The 17,436-nt window shown below is 38.8% G+C and overlaps 1 long non-coding RNA gene across 1 annotated transcript; it reads right to left on the reverse strand.

Moving 5' to 3' along the window:
* Nucleotides 1-532: 532 nt before the first annotated feature.
* LOC148338879 (uncharacterized) lies at nucleotides 533-15,950 on the reverse strand. The gene is made up of 3 exons (XR_015842805.1): nucleotides 15,821-15,950; nucleotides 1,012-1,079; nucleotides 533-626 (listed from the first exon to the last, which is right to left on the reverse strand). It is a non-coding gene; the product is annotated as an uncharacterized LOC148338879 (long non-coding RNA).
* Between the last annotated feature and the right edge of the window lie 1,486 nt (nucleotides 15,951-17,436).

Here is a 17,436-nt window from a genome sequence, read left to right on the forward strand (position 1 = left end):
GTGCGTCTTCAAAGATGATATTTCAAAGATCAGACCAATTTGGAAAAAATTAAAAATAAAGTCCTCTAATAGAGTTGACAAAGTTTAGTTGTGAAAGTTCATTCGATACTTATATAACAGGTCTTGATTAATTTGAGTAAAAATAAACAAAAAAAATAGGTCAAACAGACAAAACCTACAAAGCACTGCATTTAGTGACTTTTCACACAAAAAAAAGAAATTTATCAACTGGTTTGAAATGTTTGACATATGTCCTTTGAGTCACAACTATTTTTCAGACATTGAGGAAAAGAACACAAAGACCAGCCTCGTTATGCATCTTAATGGCTATGAAAGCGGTAACAAGTTAATAATGGATTGGGGGGAAAAAAAACAAATTAAAAACATTTGGGGAAAAAAAAGTTTGTTTGATATCCAGAAAATTACAGTAAAATCAGGAGCGCAAGTAAAATAAAAAGGAAAATGTATGTGAATAAAGACATAAAAAAATAGAAAAAAACAAAGAAATTGGATTATGTGGGAAAAAATGACATTTTATTTCAAGGTCAAATCACCCACCTCAAGTGCCAATAATATTAATCTTACCTTGGTCCACCATGTTTTTCACGACCGCCATCTTGTTTGCGCTAAAGAAAGAAAAAAAGAAAATAAATATCATGTTTCACTCACTTCCACTTCCTCTTTGTAGCATAATTAGCCTAGCCCAACAACATGACCGAGGCTGTCTCCAAATTCACCGTCTCCCAACGACGCTATTTCTGCGGCATGACGTCACTTCCGGTGCGACTCGACCTCACGTGGTTTCCAAATTCTAAAAAGACAATTCTCAGGCTTCTCCTCACGTAGCCTCCGTGGAACTCATAAACCGGGGTGAAATTGTACAGGATGAATGTGAATTTGGACACCACGTGTGGTCCATTCGGGCCGGAAATGACGTCACGTGGCCTTCGGACGACCTCGCCAGAGTCCGCATGGCAACATTATTTTGGTCTCTCCCTTGCATTCATTCACCTGAACGGAGTGGAAAATACTTCCTGGAGTGGGCGGGGCTTGAAGGGCGAGGTCTTGAAGGCACAGCTCTGGTCACACAAACAAACAAAAACAAGAGGAATATTACTCACGAGTATTGAACATTGAAAAGTTAAAATAGGTACATCAAAAAAATGATAAAAACGAAACAAAAAGGAAATTTGATCTATCAAATGCTCATATCGGAATATTTTATGCTTCTGTCGATTCGCCATTCTTGGACAGGCAAGTCAAAACTAAACAAAAACATGCAATCACAATATGGACTCTTGCGATTTCTCAAGGTGTTGCTGACCTTGCACGTCAGAGACACATAATGATGATTTATTATGCATTAGCCCAATCAAGAGTTGACCGGGACCGGGACGTGCACGTGCCGCGCAGATGTTTTCTCTCACGTCGACGCAGAGATTTCCGACAGATCCGAAAGGTAAATGTTTTTTTTTCTTTGTTTGTTTTTTTTTTTATGCTCAGGTCAAAGAAAGACGGAATGGCACCATTAACTGTGGCGGCAGATTGCCAAGAAAATGACATTCAGGAATGCTCGGCATACTCAATTTGGATCCATCTGTCCAACATTACTCCAAAACTCCACGTGGGGCAACAATTCTGTTCAATTCTGATGAAGTTTTATGCATTTTCATGAAAAGAATTAAAGATTGGTGAGTACCAAAACAAGGAGTCCATTTCGGGCCCATATTTTAAGATATTGAGTTCCGTGCAGACTGCCGATACTAGCGCCCGATACTTAAAGCAAAAGAACTCAGTTTCTACGCCAGACTACTCAAAGAGTGACTATTTGTAACGGTATCGCTCTGAAAAGAAGAGAAAAATTGCATTTCAATTCTCCGCCTGGGAACCTAACTAGAGGCTTTGAGGATAATCCCACAAGCTTTTTTTTTTTTCCCGGCGGCCAATCATATGGGAAGCGTGCGTGTGATTACAGGGAAGACTCAATTAACGTCCACCCCGGGGGGGGGGGGGGGGGGGGGGGGGGCACTTCAATCATGGAGACAAACATTGGCCGACATCACTTTCGTGCCCTGTAAGCGTTGGGCCATCTTAGCGCCATCGATTGTGTTCAACACGTTTGGGGCCTTGTCGACATTCGCCTGAATCTTGGGAATCGCTTCCGCGTTTTTGGACGTGACAACCTCGTGAATTCACTTCTAATTTTAGATGACGAGAGTCTTGGAGCTGCGTCATGAGGAGTTGCACCAAAGCATTTTCTTGGATGTTTTTGTTTTCATGATTTTTTGTCCTCAGCTATCTATGCCGTTAGAGCGCCTCGTTGTCAACCGCGAGTGTGTGCACAGAGAACGGTGGAAGAACCAGGAGGATGGAATTTATATCCGTTTTTATTAATTCATTCATTAACTGATTTAATCTCAGAAATTTTCACTAGAGGAAACCCCTCAATTCCAGCGTTTTTCTGGATTTTAACTGGTTTTGCGAGGCCAACAGAATTTTGTGTTCTAATGCTTTAAAAACACGGTATTGGTGCAAAAAAAAATAAAACGTATAAATACGTCTTTGGGAGGCGGGGACTACGTTTTTGAAAACGTATGTGTGTGTGTATGGATTGAATGAGTTAAAAGTCCGACTTGAGAGCCAACGCGGCCGCTTTAGAATGCTTTGATGTTGCAGCATGGAAAAGACACGCCCATTTTTAGGATTTTAGTCAAAAGTAAAATGTATTTTTTGACAGTTGAGATGGACACGCCCAAACGTTCGAGAGCTCAAACAATAGCTTTCTTTTTTTTGTTTCCAAGACATTTTGACTTCCCGAGGACTTGAACACAAACATGTTCGCTTCGTCCTCTCTTTTATGACCTTTACAACGATTTGTGCTGAGATATTTAATCAGACTCAAGCCATTGATTTAAATCTGATCAGAAATGCCATGTTTTTTTTGCAGAAAATGAAAACCAGAGCCCAGGGCTGCTTTCCAGTGTTCCGCTACAGTCAAGTAGGTCAAGTCGACAAGCTTGACTGATTTCCCCCACCCGACTGTTCTTTCACCTGTTTGACACGAATTCTCCGCGCACGCGTGCCTTCGGAAATTCCGAAGGTTTATTCGACTCTTCCTGCTCCTTCTCGCGGCTTCCAAACAGATCTCAAAGGAGAGAACAAATGCAGAGAACTAATAAAATATTCTCTCATCCCTGCTTTAACCTAACCTCCACGAAACGGTGACCTCGACATCGAAGCAAACCCAAAGCGCCTCCGAATGTTCGTCCTTTGGCAAAACATGATGATTCTCAGAAGAAGGACGTCACAAACCTTTTCGGGAGGCTCGTCAATGACTTTGATTTTTCTTTCAAGCACGGTCTGGGATTGTCCGAAGCGCAATTGGATCAACGGTTCGAAACCGATTGTTTCTCAGACGGGCTCAAATTGGCTTTCAGGATATGGCTAATATGAAACGCTGAGGCGGATCGCATTTGGCGTAAACCTGAATGGAGTCAACCACCAGGGGGCGCAGGAGCCCCCAATCTGTTGAGTTGAATGCGGAAGGCAAAGCTTTGGGGAGCTAATTTTAGCGCATGTCAAGTCAAGTCAAGTCAATTTTATTTGTATAGCCCTTAATCACAGACAGTCTCAAAGCGCATGAGTCATGGCTCTTTTAAAAAGGTGTTTTCACACAACACAACCTTTCTGCCGTGTCGCCACTGACTTATTTGCCAACTGGGGAGAAAAAAAAGAACAGGAACACGGTAAAAACACCGTTAAAATATTCACCGTTTGAGCAGCTAATCTCCCCCCCCCCCAAAAAAAAGGGATGAGGTTGGAAAAAGAATCTCTAAAAGCTCGTCTAGACACAACACTGTTAGTCACGCTTGACTTGATGCGACAGCTGTCGTCCTAAAGATATTGTATTGTGCGATACATCATATCGTATTCATATTTTGTTTATTTTGTTTATTTTGAGATTGTGCTATATTACGATTTTTTTATTATATATATTTGGTAGTGTACTATAAGATAACATTGACAAATGTTTGATGATTATTATGATTATTCCTGCTGCGGTGCAAATAAAGTTGCCCATCTTACCATCCTGCATACTTAATATTTATTATTTTAATTTTAATTTTAAATATCTTTATAATCCTGCAATTATTTTCCAAACAGGGTTTCACGCATCCACACTAATGACGCGTCTCAGCCCGACTCGGGTTGGAATTTTTAGTTTGCAGAATTCCGTGTCACCACGGCAACGGCATTTCCACAAAACCACGTAAAAAAAAAAATGCTATTCAAATGAATGAGAAAAATCTTTTTCCAAGCCACAGTGCGCATGCGTAGCGTAACCGAGATGTGATTTTCATGTACACTCGTCTTACCATGTCTGTTTAAAGAAAGTGTGTGAATTAGCGAGAAAAAAAAAAGGTTGAACTTTTTTAACATTGAGTATTGGGTAGAGTAGAGTTTGATAAAGCAGAGTGTGCGCTGTATGAAAATTCCGTTTAAAATTCTCGTCTGTTTTTTTCTCCCTTTAATTCTGACAAAATTCGAACTTCGAACTGTTCAACTTATCCGTATTGTGTTGCGTTTTTAATTTGAAAATAAAAGCCCAAAATGTTTTTGCCCTCCCCCGTCTAATTTCTACATTTTCTGACACATTCAAACTGTTCCAACTTTAAACTGTTTTATTTATACGACCCCATTTTTTTTTTTTTTTCAAATTTTCAAAGTAAAAGCCCAAATTAAAAATGTTGGCGTTCACTCGTAATTTCCACATTACTTGGTTAGTTCAAAACTTCAAACACATGGGGCTTTCCACCTTGCGGCAGGAATTTTCGAGGAAACAAATAGAGTGACGCGCGCTGACATCACTGAACACTACACGGACAGTGCGATGTCATGACCAGGAACAAGACTGCATGACGTACACAAGGTATATTTCAGCAGTTGAGTCTGCTGCACTGCGCAGGAACAGGCACACTCTCTCTCCAGATGGCGGCAAGAAAGTCAATACCCACTCTTGTCGCAGCCACTAAAACTGCTGGTGCTCATCCCTCCGGCAAATCTTCCCGGGGGAGATGAAACATCCCTTGCAGATTTCAAAGTCATTAAAAAAAAAAAATGTGTGGAATTTAAAAAAAAAACAAAAAGAGAGGATGAAATGAATCCCACATCTTGCTGCAGATGAGATCCTTGACACTTGCCAATTAGAAAGTACCCACGTCCCACTTGGTGTTCCAAGTCAGGACGGGACAATTCCACGACGCTCACTGCAGGGGCGTCTGGAGTGGATGTTGGAGCTTCCTAAATTCAAGAGGAGTGATGGAACCGAGCTTCGCCGTGCCAGCCCCCCCCCTCGACCTGATTCACAACCGACATAAACACAGCGGGTTTTTTTTTTTTTCTGAGGGTGTCATTCACACAGGATTGGCAACCCGCGGCAGTTTGTGACGAGATGGTGAGCATGAAAATGACAACGCCTGCTCCACGAGTGCAACGTCAGCCGTGAAAATGACGAATCCTGTTTCCGATGTGAAATGCTCGCTCGCTAAGAGGGTTGTCGTAGTTTTTCATTTCATTTTGGCTTTTTTCTTTTTTTTTTAATTCAATTACTTTTAACTCATTCACTTCCAGCCGAGTAAAAAATTTTATTAAAAATTAACGTCTTTAGCCGTCAATGGTAGTTAATGAGTTTTAATTTGTTTTAAGGATTTTTTATTTTGTCAAAATATTTTGTTTTAGTTTCATATTTGTTAGCGTAATTATTAGTTTTAATTTTTTGCTGATTCCAAGATAAAAAAAAAAGATCACTATGTATTGTGAAATAAAATAAATTACAATACTCAAACGACAATAAATCCAAAAGGCTAATATTAATTAACAAAGACGACATTTTTGTGATAACTATAATTTCATTTGAGTTAGTTTTCCTTTATTTTACAACATTTTTACTCTACTTTGTTGACGACAAAAGTTTTTCAATTATTTTATTGCTTTTCATGAACTGCTCGCTAACAACTCGCATGCCGGCCAACCACAAAGTCCTGAGGCACACCGATTTACATTTCCAAACCCGGCGTGTTAAACATCAAGCAAAAGCTGTGATGTAAAAATTTAAAGGGTTCGCGATGACTGCATAAAAGAGTCGAGTTTAAATGCTAATGAATTGTACGAAAGAAAAAAAAAAACCTATGCAGTGATGCTTTCATGCACCACTAGAGGGAGTCATTGCCCCTCCATTGAACAAGTACTTGAACAACAAATTCGTTTTGTTGATTTATTTTTATTTTTTTAAGGGAGTGCAAGGGCAAACGTTTGTGCGGCTCCGAATGACAGCCAATGACTGCTCACAGTGTTGATTGACAACAAAAACGGATTTGTAGTCAAGGCACCCCACCCTTTTTTATCTCCCTGTCTCGCTTCTTCATCAACCCCCCCCTCTGGGAGGCTCCCTGATCTCCAGTGCACATCCTGAAGAATTAATGACTCCTAATGTACCAGTTAATGCAGGAAAGGCGGAACATTCATCATAACTGACAATTTAATGGCGCTTTCACAGACGGGATGCTCACAACACTTTGCACACACATGCAGAATTTGACTTACTGCAGCCAAATACCCCTTTCGTATTTTTCATTTTTTGCTGTCGTAATGTTGTCCATTTAAGATAAAACCCTCGGTCAAAAGTTGCAGGCCGCAGCAAATTGCGCTGGTCCCACAGGAAATGTTCAAGTATGCACAATGACAGCGACGTGAACTTTCGTGTCATTCGGGGCCACCGGCTGACAAAGGCCGCATTTTCAAAACATTCCTGGATGTGACATTCTTCTTTGTCACTCTCAATTCGTCAACTCCGACCTCCGAGAGGCCACGTGAGGGCCCGCGAACCGCACGTCCGGGAATATGTTGAGCGGGAAAAAGTTTTTGTTTCAAAGTGTGCAAACATCAAACTTATCGTCTGACATTATATGTTATTATTCAGAGAGCAAACTAAGGCGGAGTTTTTCAATGCCAAAGACAACTATAGACGTCAAATAACCATCGCAACTTTAAAAAAATGGCAAGTCAGCGTGCTTTCAGGACAATGTTGAACAGAGAGTGCCATCTACAGGAGTCCCAAAGTACTACAACTGCTTCATGAAGCAGATTTGAAGCTTCATTTCCCCATCACTAGTAAACAGCTTGACGACTTAAATCTTGTCGGTTGTATCTCAGGACAACACAGAATTAAAAAAAAAAAGCCATACGAAGATGCTGTCAGAATCAACACCATGATCCATTTATGTATTCAAAGTATTTTTCACAAGCGGCCGTCAGTGGGAAAAGCGGCCAATCGCCGTCACGGGATCGAAGGAGGCCGAGCAGCTTCAATGCAAACGCCACTAATTGGAAGTGTAATAATAATAATAATAATATTAAACACCGGTTTGAAACAACGGATTCCCAAGTCCAACATGCTGCATGGCACTCGGTAAACGTATCACCGGCGAATAATCTTTCATCTGCGGGAGTCACAGTCCCAAGACGCATCTGCGAGTGTGGGAGGATCTTATCTAACCTTTCCCGCCTCATGAAAAATTCAGCATCCTGGCCACCAATCTCCTCGGTGTCAGGATGCTGTGTCCAATATAGAGCTTGCAGTGCCGGGAACAAAGGAGGAAATTGCTTTCGCCATCAGGAGAATTGCACTGGAGTGAGTTCGGAGGGTGGCAGGCAGGCCGGCGGGCGTGATGGCGCCAATTACAAGAAATTTCAAAAAGTCAAGCATTTAGGGTGTGGCGTTGGGAAATTATAAAAGCCACAGAATTGGGTCAAAATAGAAATAGTCTTGTTAACGCTCACCGTGGTATATTCATATGATTTATTCACGATCCCTCGCCCTCCCGATCCCATCCACTGTCCCGTCACCTCTCGTAGGCCAGCAACGATACGGCAACATCACAAATGTACTCAAGCAACCGGAATGAGACGAAATAATCATTTCACAATGTATTGTATCGTCGTGTCGATCCAAAAAATACCAAGAAACTAAAAGACAGCGGATATCATCAGCACTTGTCGATATGCATCATTGGAGATTTACATCAGCAATAAGAGTGGGGAAGAATTGAATTTACATTATGAATTATTATTAATAGTAATATTATTATTATTTTATTATGATTATTACGATAATAATAATCATTATTATTACTAATATTATTGTTACTATAATAATAATAATAATAATTAGAAGAAAAATTATTATTATATTAATATCAATGTCGATGGCGACATTAATAATATTAATATTAATAATTCAGTGAAGCAATCGGACGAAATATCGATATTGATTCTAATCACTCAAACAGTTATATGACCATCAGAAGGTTGTATGGTATTGTATAAACATTATCAATATTCCGATGTATCGTAAGGTTATCGCTTCTATCGATATGGCGACAAAATAAAACACTTGGTGGTTCATTCACTAATGAATGGTTTCATTTCTCTCGCCCAAAAATGAGTGGCAGGAAGAAAAAAAATATATTCTGCCCTTACAACACCGTGAGGCATATTTATTTCATCTTAAGGGAAGCTTTCAGGTCACCCTTCAGTCCTTCCCTGGTGACATTTTCTGACTTGACATTCTGTGACATTTCCGGTTCAATATTGCCGCGTTTCCCGCTGTGGAATGAAAAGCAAGTCTTGAAGGGGACAGCGCCTTTAAAGGCGACGCGGTCTTACACGTGCTGCCGACCGATTGCGCGTCGCCAGCTCTTATGAAGAAGTGGCTTTTAATCCGGGCAGGATGAGCCCAAATTCTATGGCGAGCGGATGGACAGGGGGAGCCTAACTTTACCTGGCTTCAATTTCTATTTTCAGCAACAACGGAACATTAAGATGCACAAACACCCATGCAAGAGATATCAAATAGTCCCCATGTTAAAATTTTCACCATAAAATATCCTTTCTGAACCAATAAAAATTCGGTTGTACCACTTAAATGTTTGTGTGACTATCGGTATGCGAGTCAAAGACGATGTCCGGAACAGATATCGTTATCTGTCATGATACACTATCGCTCCACTGACATGGGAACACAATATTATTAATAATAGCGATAACGTCATTCATACAAAATTGCGACACGGGAACCGGTGCGAAAGATCGCTTCAAGGTGATAGCAATTGAACGCAACAGGGCAGAAAAAATGTGTGTCGGGCAATCGAGTTATTTTGTCTGACAATATCGCTTATAATAAGAACAAGCGCTTGCAAAATAAAATAATAATAAAAATAAAATATTTTTTTTATTTAATATGCATTGTAATGTTCTCACACAAACCAATTGAAAAAGAGCATTTTGACTGTGCAGGGTCATTTTAATAAAAAAAAAAAAATAATAATAATAATCTCCCACATTGATTTGATTGCCCACAAGATTCAAAGAATGGCACGTTTAAAAGGGTTTGTGTTTCGTAAAAAATCAAATTGTAACTTACGGCCGCATTCATCCATGACACAAGCACGTTCAAAGTCACAGATACTACAGTGTAGAACGTGAGGAAGACAAACCCGAGGAACAAAAGGAATTAAAAAAATTTTGAAAAACCTCACATGCCCATTTTTTTTACAGATAACGATTAAAAATGAATAGAAGAAAATTTCTACTTTGCAAATCACGTCGTGCGTATCTCATTTCCTCCCATTGCGCCGTCTGTCACGTCGGACCTCGGCGTAGCCATCCTGAGACAACAACACTCCGTATCGTCGTATGCGACTGAAGCAACGTGAGGAATAAAAAAGGAAGTGTAAATGACTTCAATCTGAAATCCAGAAAACCGAAGACGGCAAAAACGGGAGAACGCAAAGGCACTTTTTTTTTTTTTTGGAGCTGCAACAGGAAATGATCCACTTTCGCCTCATCATGAACGCAAGGTGGGAACATCATTTATGCTTTCTGCCTTGAGATCTCCAGCTGGATAATTCCGATTCCGCAGGCAGAAATGCGCACGTGGTCAGCGAGAACATGGATATTGTTTTCTGTTTGGATGCAAAAGTTATCTTGAACAGCTCTTTTTCCTCTCGTCAAAACGATGACGTCTCACCGATTATTCAAGAAATTCACTGTTTTCTGTCCTTTTGGTAAAGTACATTTCTGAGGTGGAGTATCAATATTCTGCCATAAAAAAACTAAAATAAAACACACGGACTTGATATGAATTTTTTTTTTTCTACAATTTATGCCCACCATGAGCGCTAATGATACACTGGGATATGGACGGGTTTTTTTTCTCCACTCTGGCAGAAAATGCAATAAACAAACGGCACTGGACGCTCGGTAGACGATGACACTTCAGGCGTGGCGTACAACCGCGGTGAGGAGAAACACTCGATGCGACACTACATTTCACACACACACCTCTTGAAAGCCATCAATAGCGAAAGGTCATAGGTCAGAGGCCCGGTAATGCCGGCTAGCTTTTACGCACTCAAATCAATCTGCACCGTAAAACGCACCGATAGGATTTGCAGGGTTGAGAATAATAAATACATAAATAAATAAATAAATAAATAAGGATTCTTGTTTTTTTTGTCAGTATTGACAAGTCAAAATTTTCAAATTTGCTAAAACACACCAAAAAAAAAAAAAAAAAGTTGCTTTGAAATTATGCACATTTTGTTCATTTCAAACAGTCGAGGCCTGTCAACAGGTTGTAAATTTTCCAATTTGCCCGAATCGCTGAATAAATCAGAACAAGAGTAAATTTTTAAAAAGTTTCCGGTCCAGGAGTGCTGAGAAATCTTGGACACTCACCCCAAATTGTCAAAAACAGTTTTTGGAGCATGAGCATCCTACTAGGGGTTAGATTTTTTTTGGGGGGGGGAGTAAAGAACAAACTTCTTCCTAAAATGTAATTGATAGCCACAAAATGTGAGTCCTAGTTTGAAATTGTCATTTTAAAACATTGGTGAAGTTAAATTATAAAGATAAAATAAATACAATCTGAACATTTTTAATAGGCTAAAATAATTTCCGAGGGATGGGAAAACGTTTGAAGGGGAGCGAGTACATACTGGAACTTGTCGAAAACCCTAAACTCGTGGTTAGTTTGGCATTTACATAAAAATGAGTCAAAAACCGAAAAAAATGGCAAAGTAGAATAAACGCGTTACAAAGTGGGGACATGCAGTACAATGTGCGAGTGTTTTTGCCCCCCCCCCCTCCCAAACAATGCACCTGCTTCCTGTTCTGTGAAGGCTCGGTCACGTCAGAGCGCGTTGCATCAAATCCAAGGAAGGATGAAATGCCAAAGATCTTCCTGCCCATGCCCGCTTCCCTTGTGTCCCCTCAGGCTCAAGTGCACGGGCCAAGAGAACGCACATTAACCTTTGGAGGATTCTTTTAAAACATTTTGTTTTGTTTTGCTTGACAAGAAACTAGGGCATCGGCTTCGATTGATTTTTTTTGGTCTGCTTCCAAGTAAGTTTGGAGAACACTTTAAAAGGGGAAACCTCTTGGTGGTTTTGAATGTGCAAAATGGCAAAAGAGTGATGTCGTGCGAAATAAGTGACGACCTGACATGCTGTATAATGGAAACTCTTTACATGGATAGCGGCAATTTAAGCAATAATTAGTTGAACACAAACAGTGGAGCAACACATTCAGACCGGAAATGGAGTTATAGTCACAAGCGTATCAGCAGAAAAAGACAAATATGAAAGGAATTTACTGAACTTTGTTTGTCCCTAGATGACAGCATTAAACAATACTGCCTCCTAGTGGCCAAGGTGGGAACACCACAAGGAGCAGCACTGAATTGGATTGCAACAGAAATGTTCACTAGAGGAAACCCCTCAATTCCAGCATTTTTCTGGATTTTGATTTATTTTGTGAGGCCAACAGAATATTGTGTTGTAATGCTATAAAAACAGGGAGCTATGATGCAAAAAAAAAAAAAGGATAAGACGTATAAATACGTCTTTGGGAGGCAGGGACTACATTTTTGAAAACGTATATGTATGTCTCATGGATTGTATGAGTTAAATAAACTCTTTATTTGTGTCAATTTGATTTACATTCTATTTAGTTACGCTCATTTTTTTTATTTATCAGAAATGAAGGTAGAATTTTCTAGATGAATTTTTAACACTGCCCCAGCACGTCAGATTTTCATCATAACAACAATTATGTAATAACAATAATATAATATGTAATAACGTGATGTATTTCGTAACATTTGTGAAAAACCGGGTTAGGTGTAATTTATTTGTGAAACATCATAGCAGAAAATCACAATCAAACAGATTTTCTGTAATAAACGAGGGATCAAGTTGAACTCAAAATGAATCCAATCACATTAATGCTTTCTTTTTTTTTGTTGGGCAAAGCCCTCGCAACCTGACCTACGACGCAGCGCGTTCATTCACAGCACTCATTTGCACTTTAATGACGCCTTTGTCCTCCCCTCGCTTCGCCTTCCTTCATAGACGTTAACTTTTAAGTGCAGAATAGCTTTGCTTGTGACGCAACACTAAGCCGGCTTTTATGCTTCTTCATAAACAGATGCACATTATGATGGACATTTTAAAGGGTGATGTGGGAAAAAAAATAAATAAATAAAAGGACACGGCGATGTGGAGCTGGTAATTCTGCGAGAAGAAAGTCAGGATTTTCAGAGAACAATGGCACGATTGGACAATAATTAAGAATAATTATGATCAATTAGCCTTGCTCATGCTGTTGATGCGATGAGAACAAAATTGGAAGTAGAATTAAGTCACCATAAAAAAGGTAGCGATAAACTGATCTGTTTTTTCGTACTGCCGCGAGCCAAAATTAACCATTATTTAATTTTTCGGGCTTTAAAGTGATATTAAAATTTAAAAAATAATAATAAAAAAAACATCGGCAAAATGCCAAATATCGGCGCCGATAATCGGTCCGGACGATAATCAATCTATCACAAATAAAACATAAGCGTGTCAAAATATTATATATCCTAAAAGTTTAAAGGCCTAACTTCACAAAATAAAGGCGCAATTTTGCAATCGTGACGTTGAACTATTAGAGAGAAACGTGCCTGGCGCTCGTCGGAAAAGTTGACACGAGTGAGAAAATGTTCCAAGAAAGTGGTTTTTATTTCCAAGAATAGAGTCACAAATCTACAAGAATTAAGCGGCATTATTAGATGAGATTAGTCCAAACATTCAGAGAACAAAACGCTAAGCCTTTGTTGAGGTCCTGGAAGGCAAAAAAGTACATTTGTCCTGGTGGTGCGGAGAGCGCTCGTGATTGATGCGTTTTGCTCACTGAACTGGCAGCCGACATGCAAATAAATGCAGCGCGCCCGTGTCGGAACGCTCGGTGACAAACCGGCATCAAAGCGGGAAAAAAATTCATTAATCATTTCATCATTTTAATAAATCATTAAATAAACGCTCATCGGAGACGTTTGGAGAGAACGGAAATATTTCGAAAGCGCATTAGAAGAAGAAGAAGAAGAAGAAGAGGCTATCCGGCTGAATCGGCACATTTGAATTGCAGATCGGAGGTGGTTTACAATGCAGATTGGTTCCCGACATTTAATTATTCTACCTGTCACAATTCGAAACTGAAATTCATACAGTTGATGAAGAAACGCACACTAGTTCGAGGAAATTAATCAATTAAGTGAATGTTGTCTACGATGTCTGTGTAGTGTTAGAAAAAATAAAAATAATTTAAAAAACTAGAACGTGGGATTCAAATGCTTTGATTTTCTCAAAAATCGAGAGTGCGCCTCATAATCGGGTGCGCCTTGTGTAGGGAAAGTGGAAACAAGTTGGACTTCTTTGCTGTACTGCTTTCGCTTGATGTGCAGTCGTCCGCCTTATAACCGATAAAATGGACCTTTTTGTGTTCAGGTCATTTTACTTTTTATATTTTGACTGATTCGTTTATAGCAGACATTATCGTTTTAGGTTGTTTTGTTACCCGACATGTTTCGGCGAATCTTTCGCCTTCTTGGCACTCAAACGGCTACATTTGACGACTCCAAAAAAAAAAAAAAACTGTTGAATCTCAAAGAACGGCCACAAATATTTTGTAAATGTTTCTCTTAAACTAAGAAATTGAGCATTCACGTTTTTTTTTTTTTCATGAAGTAGCTCTCGTCTCTGTTCAAAGGGTGCAAATTATTTTTTTTAATAAAATAAATGTGTCGCTCTGAAGACTCGCCGAAACATGTCAGGTCACAAAACAACCTAAAACGATATTGTCTGCTATAAATGAATCAGTCAAAAAATAGGAATAAAACGGACCTGTTTGTTGAGACTTCACTTTAAAAAAAAAAAAAAAAAGGTGATCTATAATATTTAATCTATATTGCTGCTGTAACACCTCAAATTTCCCCATTGTGGGACTAATAAAGGACATCTTTATCTTTCTCTTTATCTTTATAATACGAAAAAAAAATAGGGTAGTATTTTTGGGCCTAATACATTCATTTAAATCGGGAAAAAAAATGACAATATAAATGTGGATACAATGTGAGTTAGCGGGGAAAAAAAGCAGGTGGATTGCTCAAAATGTATTTACGGAGGGTTTTTTTTTTTTTTCACTAACGTCTTTCGGTTGAGGTTTAAGACACGGTTGTTGTTATGAAATGCAAAAAATAAAAATTTTGACTTTGCCAACTTTTTTTTTTTTTGGGTGCTGGAAAACGACGGCGTGCTTTTATGTGTGGCCGTACAACAGCACACCACACCGGGGTTTATTGGACCCAAAGGAAGCTTTTCGCACCTGCTTTGCCGATTTTCACAGCGCGCCTTAAAACTCTTTCCTAAGAGCATTCGTGGGCTCCGCGGAAACAAGCTGTTAAAACGCATTCGGAACACCAATTTTTGTACCGCAAAACGCTACGTGTAGACATAAAGATTGGCTACGTCGTCATCGGCTTTACGAAAGCCGAAATTGCTCTACCCCTTGAACAAGCACACCGTCCTTCCCCCAAAAAAATCCTCAAAACTCTGCAAAAACATTGCAACTTTTCTAGGACAAAGGTCACGAGCAGCTCCACCGTGACGGAAAAGGTTCAATTCACACGGGCGATTCTGTGAAACTCAAAACACCGCACGACGCCTCGCGGTCACGCCCCTTCGCCGCATCGAGCCAGTCCGCCCGACAATTAATGACAGATGGCCAGGCCATGACCACGTCCCTTGAGCCGTGAGGCTTATTGGCACCCGCCGCTAATTGTAGCACATAACACAAGGAAAAGCCTCAGAAATTCAGGAGACGACCAAACGCTTTAGCCAAGTGACCCGCCCACTTTTTTTTTTCTTTTTCTTCTCTTCCCCGGAGTGGCAAATTGTCATCGCTCTTGAAATCTCGCCAACCTTCTGACATCCGAGCTGCATTAGCTTAATGGCCTTTTCGGTTGCAAAGAAACGGTGGTGGAATATAGATCTGCTGATTGATACTAATATGAGGTGATTGCGGGGTTGAGGCGTTCGGGCAAAAGGGTTTTCAAATTATGATTGGCATTATAAAGAATTCTCGCACTTTGTTGGATGGATGAATGAGGACGATGCCTGCTAGGCTAGTTGGTAGCCAGGTCGGGCCGTTAGCATCTGATTCGGGTGTCAGATCGGTCGATGGATTTAGTCCATTTGGAATTTCACGAAGAGCTTCCGAAATGTTGCGTTGCAAAAATATTCACAAATAGGAAATTTGAAATGCTTGGCGAAAATTCAGTTGCTCGCAAAGCTAGCAAAAAAAAAATGCTAAACGCTAACTCATTTAAAATTCCACAATCCCTTTGCAAATTCAATCGCTTGAAAATTTAAACCACCCGTACCTGTTCCTGGTGTTCCATTTCTTTCCGATTGGGACGTCAAGGAAGAACTTTCTTGGCCTGATTCCTGTTGGTCCTCTCAGAAGGGAAGCGAACACGTGCGCGCCTCCGCTCCAGTAAAACTGCAATCGGGGTTTACGCTGCAAATACAGAAGATTACCAGTGAACACCAGAATAAAGATAACGGCCGCAGGAACGGAGGGAGAAAAAACACAGATGAAGAAATCAATATGAGAAATGGTCTGAATGGCGCTGCATTTCCTCACTGGTCATGAAAAGGTTATTTTACACCCAAAAGCATATATTGATTGCACACACTTGGCGCAGCGGAAGGGAATATCTACTGGGGGAATTGATGGGGGTATTTATTTTTTACATTAGGATTATGCTGAGCGTCGGAGACAATCAATGTTTGTTAAATGCAGCTGCAAAGAGAGCAAGGCATGAATCACGGGGCTCCGGGGTGATGACACTTTATGGGATGTTGTCGCAAGAGCGACACCACATGACACAAAAGTGGACAACCACTTTGCAAAAATTCACTCACTTGCAATGTTGAAATGCCATGACTGTCGTGTTGAAGTGTGCGGTGGCGCAAAAAAAAATAAAATTCACAAACAAATTTCACAAAAGCATTGCAAAACTGCACGGACGTGAACACTTTTTGTAGAAATTTCGCTAACAGCTTGCAAGATAATAACTGACTCTTATTGAATTGACCCATTTGAAATGTATAAAATATTTTTATAAAATAAATCAAATAAAATTAATAAAGGGACTTTTCTAAAAAGCATTGGGTTAGAATTTCACAAATGCGCCAAAATAATTTAAAAAAATTACTTGCAAAAAAATAAAATAGATAAAATAGATAAAATAAATAAAGGGACTTTTCTAAAAAGCATTGGGTTAGAATTTCACAAATGCGCCAAAATAATTTAAAAAAATTACTTGCAAAAAAATAAAATAGATAAAATAGATAAAATAAATAAAGGGACTTTTCTAAAAAGCATTGGGTTAGAATTTCACAAATGCGGCAAAATAATTTTAAAAAATTACTTGCAAAAAAATTAAATAAATAAAATAGATAAAATTAATAAAATAAATAAAGGGACTTTTCTAAAAAGCATTGGGTTAGAATTTCACAAATGCGCCAAAATAATTTTAAAAAATGACTTGCAAAAAAATAAAATAGATAAAATAAATAAAATAAATAAAATAAATAAAATAAATAAAATAAATAAAATAAATAAAATAAATAAAATAAATAAAGGGACTTTTCTAAAAAGCATTGGGTTAGAATTTCACAAATGCGCCAAAATAATTTTAAAAAATGACTTGCAAAAAAATAAAATAGATAAAATAAATAAAATAAATAAAATAAATAAAATAAATAAAATAAATAAAATAAATAAAATAAATAAAATAAATAAAGGGACTTTTCTAAAAAGCATTGGGTTAGAATTTCACAAATGCGCCAAAATAATTTAAAAAAATGACTTGCAAAAAAATAAAATAGATAAAATAAATAAAATAAATAAAATAAATAAAATAAATAAAATAAATAAAATAAATAAAATAAATAAAATAAATAAAATAAATAAAGGGACTTTTCTAAAAAG

This window comes from Idiotropiscis lumnitzeri, chromosome 4 (assembly GCF_059441095.1).
Source record: "Idiotropiscis lumnitzeri isolate Australia: NSW breed Sydney's pygmy pipehorse chromosome 4, RoL_Ilum_1.0, whole genome shotgun sequence".
Taxonomy (NCBI): domain Eukaryota; kingdom Metazoa; phylum Chordata; class Actinopteri; order Syngnathiformes; family Syngnathidae; genus Idiotropiscis; species Idiotropiscis lumnitzeri.